Source organism: Eurypyga helias, unplaced genomic scaffold (assembly GCF_000690775.1).
Source record: "Eurypyga helias isolate BGI_N326 unplaced genomic scaffold, ASM69077v1 scaffold34696, whole genome shotgun sequence".
Classification (NCBI taxonomy): Eukaryota; Metazoa; Chordata; class Aves; order Eurypygiformes; family Eurypygidae; genus Eurypyga; species Eurypyga helias.
Window position 1 is genome coordinate 7,469 of NW_010257833.1, and position 6,048 is coordinate 13,516.

Genomic DNA, 6,048 nt, shown 5'->3' on the forward strand with positions numbered 1-6,048 from the left:
ATGCTAGAAAGTTTGTGAGAGGTGATCAGTCTCGTTCCCTTTCTGTGGGACGCCCAAGGTCAGCCTGCTCTCGGTTTAGGACGCCCTTACTACAGCGAGAAAGAAGACCCGCAATGGCTTTGTCCTGTGGATGGTGACACTGCATGCCAGTAAACACTGATTCCCATTGGGTTTTGACACTAGTCTTAACCCTCCAGGATATTTTTAAAGAATACAGAATTGAATGAGAGGTTTGCTTCAGATTACACAATATGTTGTTTGGTTACTACATGCAAAAGAGCCAGCACGGCGTTTACTCGTGTCTCCTGAAGCCCGAGGTCCGCTTCTTGTGTGGGCTGGTGGTAGCCACACTGGATGCCAAGTAGCTCTTTCTCTTTAGTTGCACAAGTCTTACAGTTGAGAGATTGATCTCAGATCTCAAAGCAATCTCCTGAGAAAGCTGCAGTTCTATTATATTTAATTTACTGGAAATTCTTGGGTTTCATCACCTACCCCAGTCATTTCAGAGCTGACATCCTCTCCATGTTTATAAAAGCTTGTAGTTGCAAACAGTCCTCTTCCCCCTCTTATTCCCATATTGAAGTTGATTATCTGCAGTGATTCATAGCCGTGTTTCCTTCTCGTGGTAGTTTGAACTCTTCATCCAATTGGCATCACAAGTATTTCCATCCCTTCCTTTTTAGGAGCATCACTTCTTTGGGAAAGAAATGCCGAGGAAATATTTCTAATTATTTTATCTCCTTAATAGGAAACTGCTGCCCAAAACACTGTTTTGCATGTACTTTACTTACACTTTTCTGTGGTTTGCTGACTAAGCTGTGTGACTGTTCTTGGGAGGTGAAACTGTTGGTCTTACTCTTCTAACAGTGGCAGAAGCTGGAAAAGTGGTTTTGGTAGCTGAAACCCTCTCTCCTCATTGCATGAGGCTTTTCTTTGCTTGGCAATGCACTCCATTTCATGGAAAGGAGGGGCGTTTTCCATCATGAGGCAGTATTATGGTTGGCTGTAACTGAATATTTGAGGGGATGAATCACCGACTCTTGGGCTGCTTATTGCAGAGAAAACGAGGCTAATGCCACTTGGAGCTGCCTTCTCCATTGGCGTGCTTTCTCGGGTGATCGAGAGGAGGCCTCTCTTGGGTAGGCTGGGCATCCGCCCCGCCAGGCAGGTGCGAATCCACTCAAACCGCATCCATCTCGCTGGCCGATGACTTCCCCTTTCCCGCTTGGACTTCCAGTTGCGGCGAGTTGGTCAGTCTGTGCTGCTTGCAATTCCTTTCCTGCTTGTGCCTGCCGGGAGAGCAGCTGCTGTGGTAGGGATGGTCCCGATAGCCAGTGGAGGGGTGCAGGGACATGGAAAGTGGCTGCTGGCTCCAACCGAGCCACTTTTCTCCTTTGCAGTGAGGTCTCCAGCCCAGAAGGCATCTGAGCCTGGTGCTTTGTCCAGGGGAAACACGCCGGGCAGTGGTTGGGTGGGTGTCCTGCAGGTGCTCCCTGGTGTAAAGGAAGAGGTGTTGGACACCTGGTGTTCTCTGCTGTTCCCATAGTACCTCTTCCGAGAGGTACCAGGGACTTGCTATGATCAAAATGTTAATTTTTTTTATTCTGTATTTGGCAACTTTGTAGGCCTGCATCTCAAAGTAACAGCTGATAGTCAGAATTCAGGGTGAATGGATGATCCATCCTTTTCAAAAGCAGGAGCGAGCTGCTGCCTTTATCACTTCTTGCACTTAACAAACATGGGGTCAAGCTTTTACTGAGATACTGTTTTGAAGTGTTACCGCTCTTTGATAAATATGGCTGCTGTTGTGAACTGTTTTCATAGTCTTGTTATCGCTTTCTAAATTTGCCAAAGAATATTCCTTGGGAAAGTGCAAAACCGATGGGATGGAGCTTTCTAGCATTGCAGTGTATCTGAATGACACAAAATGACGTTAATATGAAGTTAATCGTGGGAAAAGCGGTCACAGCTTTTTAACATGGAAAACCTGTTTTCTTTCCATCCTGTAGCTTAGATCTCACTGGTGTTTTCACCCTCAGTTGCTTCATCTGAAGACTTTTAGTTCTGCTTTGACTTGCACTAATTGTTTAAGAAAATGGTGTTTGTGCGATGTCGTCGGAGATCTGACGGGAGAGATGATGGGTTTCTATTCCAGTGGTCTTCCATGGGAAACTTGTTCTTAATCTTGGGCTGGTGCTATCGTACCTGTTAGCTCATAACAGATTTGGGTTAAAGAGCATTTTGATGTGATACTAAAACACAAGGTGAAAGTCTCAAAGCACACTGAAGTCTCAGCATAATTTTTTAAGAAAACAGGTACACTCCAGTTAACAAAGGGTCTTGATATGGAAGACTGCTAAATTTTAAAGGCAGTTGCAGAGACTCTTAGCTGGGTAACTACTGAAAAAGAATTTAAATGGATTATGAAAGATTAATTCTCTTCCCTCGCTGTGTTTTACCAGCAAAACAAACATGTGGCCTTTGTCTCAGGAGACTGAGCTGTTGACTCTCAGGCGAGCGCCCTGGGAAGGAGCCTGTCTTTCTGTTACCGTATGCTCACTGTTGTGCCCAGCTTTAAGTATCTGCTGCCGGGTAGGACAGCAGGCTTGTCTTGGCCTATTTCGATGCTGCTGTTATGATATTCTTGTCTTGCTCCTTGAATTTTTTTTCTTGTGGATAGTCTAAAAAAAAAAACCTACCAAACCCAACCTTTCTCTTCTAGTCTAACAATGTTTGCAAGTAGGCTGTTAAGTATTTTTGGAATTAAAAAAACCCATGGTTTTGCAGACAGGTTTTGTTGAGAGCAGGGATTTGCAAAAATTTGTCTTGGATTTAAATTTTAAACCTCTTTCCTTCTCTGTACACAGAGATTTACCTCTTATTGAAACGATGATCTATTTCATCTTTCACTGTGTGCAAAATGATCTTGGTTTTCTGTGTTTTGTGTGTCACTGAGGTCTTGGACTTCGGACAGCAGCAAAATTGATCACTCCTCACTGGCATCTCCCTGATCATCTGTAGTCTGCCTGTCCTCCTCACTTCAGCAGTGAGAGATTTGGCATGGCCACTGCCAGCCTAATGCCAAAGTTCGTTGTGATGTTGTAAACATGTCCTTATTAAAACTATGTCGGCTCAAATGCAATCTAATACATCACTGTTTTTCAGAGTTTTCTATAAGAGCTCTTCCTTGGCACTTCAGAGCCTCTCTTCATGTGCTGGTACTCTGTCTGGGCAGGCTGGTTGGCGAGGCGGATCTGTAGCAATCTCTTCTACCTTATGTTTCTAATTATTTAGCCTTTCAGTTTGTTTGAGGCTTGACAATGGACTCCTTGTACATGGTGGTAACAACAGCCAAGTGAATGCTGTCAAACTCGGCTTTTTACTAATAAGGGGAGTTTATTCTGCCATTTCTCTTTTTCCCTTCATCTAATCAACTTTTACAGTGTACTTGCTTTTTTTTCCTCTGTCCCTACTCTACTTGAGAGTGATCTGGAGCAGATATTTTTTCTTCCCTTCTTCCTGTAAGCAGTAATTTGAGGGGAGGAGTCGGTCACTGTTCTGCACTTGCTATGTTGTCTGGAATACCAAGGCTGTAAAAACAGATTGGGTTTTCCATAGCTGTGTCTAGTCCTAAAGCTAGTAGGTGGCAAACTGGTTTTTGAAACCTTGAGAGAAACTTCCCCCGTAAAGGCTGAACGTGGCTGAAAATAACAGCATGCCTCAGTGTCATGGGAGGTGTAGGGAGGAGGTGGCATATATCTACCTCGGAGGCAGTTTCCAAGTGAATTGTTCCTTCTTTTCCCTCTGTCTTCAGGGACTCTTCGGTGTAGTTACTAAAAGTGAAAGCGGAGACAAGCATAATGACTCGCTGCCCACGATAAAGGCTTACAGAGTGCTGCTTTTCCGGATAGAGCTGCATCTCTGCCCTGAAGAAGTCTGGTCCACTTCTGTTCCAGCACTGAGCAAGCCCAACTGTTCCTGAAGCAAACGTACCTGAGGGTGAGTTCATCATAATCACTTGTTTGTAATCATGCTTTAAGCTGTCAAAAACCTACGTTTCCATAATCAGTTTTAATCTTGACTTATGTCTATTTTTGTTTCCTTAGGTAGATTCTTACTCATTGCTAATCCCTAAAATACAGCCTTTCCGTACTTGTTTTGATGACAGGGTAGGTTTGCTGTGTTAACGTTTTCTTAAGTTACAGAACAGCTTAACTAAATTCAGATTCTAAGTCTGTAACACATTAACAATGCAGTTTTACATTTTGGTAACATAAGTTCCTAAAATACCCTTAAGTGACCTGGATTCATAAATATAAGCTTATTTTTTCCTTCAGAAGATATCTTTTGCATTTAACATAACTCTCTTTTCTTTAACAAAAAAAAACCCTCAAAACCCAACACACCACCAACCTACCAAGCCCCTCAACCTTTAAGTCACTCGAACCGGTTGTGGCTACACAATCCCGTTTAAGATTGACACGAGCTGTATTGGCACCCTTGCAACTACTTGTTACTTGCTGACTGGGGAGATGACAGCTGTGTTGGCTCAGATGGAAGGACTCCTGGGCCTGGTGTCCCACCTCTTGCTGTGATCAAACTGGTTAGAGAATAAGACAAGCACGTTGTGATGCTGAAACCCTCTTAATTGTCTCTGGTTTGGGTATTTCTTGAACCACAAGTCAAGATCTTGTATATTTTTGCAATTAATATCCCTTAAGGAATTTTTTTTTTCCCCTTAGTTAGCCTTCACTTCTTAATACTCAACTCTTCAACATGCTAAAAGAAGACAATGTACTTGAAACCTACAGAAGCGGCTGTGGGAGCCTGTTTGTAGTGCTTTTCCAGTGACAGCTGAACACCCAGAGACCTGCTCATATGACCAGTGTCTGGCTTCCCACATAATGTTGTTATGATCTTGTCCCGAATAGCAGCCAGCAATTGCACGGTTGCCAGTTGGCTCCGACGGTAGGGGCCCTTTCATATTTGAACAACGTCTTTGGCAACTGTCTTGACTTTCTTTTAATTTTATAGTGCTACGTGTCTGCTGTTAAATAGATAATTACATAATAGTAATAACCTGTTACAGAGATTGTGGTGAACATCCTGTCTTAAATGTTAAACTTGATTCTTAAAAGAATAACATTAATTTAGTCTTAAAAGTTACTTATGCACTTCAAGCATGCCAGGGTAAGTAGTGAAATGATGTCTTTCATAGGGCTTTATATAAGCTGAGACTTTACATAGATATTCCATGGAAATATACCCTATGGCTTGAAAAATAACATGTAATGGGGCAGGGTTTTGAATCCTTTTGCTCTTGCTAGCATGCTCAATTCAGTGATTCTGAGGGATTGCCCTACAGTCACAATTACTAACGGGCCTGTGTTTGATCCAAACCATTTGAATAAAGAACAAAAGTATGACTGTAACACTCTTGGTTCCCAAAGAGAGAAAAGGGGGTTGATGCTAGATCTGAACAAGCATACCACCTGCACAGAAAACACCCTTTTCTAAATCCCAGTTAGATTTGTATGCATTAAAATAGTGTCTGTAATTCCTGATTTTTTTCAGGGTTGGTACTTAGTATTTCTTTTGGGTGAAAATCCAGCTGATGTAGGCGTGTCCCCAAAAAGACGTGTTTATATGCAGATGGACTAAACACTCAGTTCACTGTTAAATCTGCTCTTGTTGAGATGAGCCAAAACAGTAAAGAACTAGTACTAAAATGTTGGTTGTTTTGTGGAGTGGAAATTATACTGAATATTCCAGATGTGAAAGGAGAACCTTAAAACACACAGTCTTTATGTGGGAGGCTTGAGCAGTATGTCTCTAGAGAGAGTAAAGAAGAAAAGAAACTGTTAATACTCATCACTTAAAGGGTAGCAGTTTGCTAGATTTAAGGACAAAGTTGTTCCTCTGCATTCAAAAACTATGCAAGAAATGGGTATTAATAGGTAGTGTAGAAAGCAATAGTGTGGGGGCGGGAGCTACTTACCCAGTGAACCTCCTCCTCCTCCTACAATAGACTTTCAGGTACAAACTTTA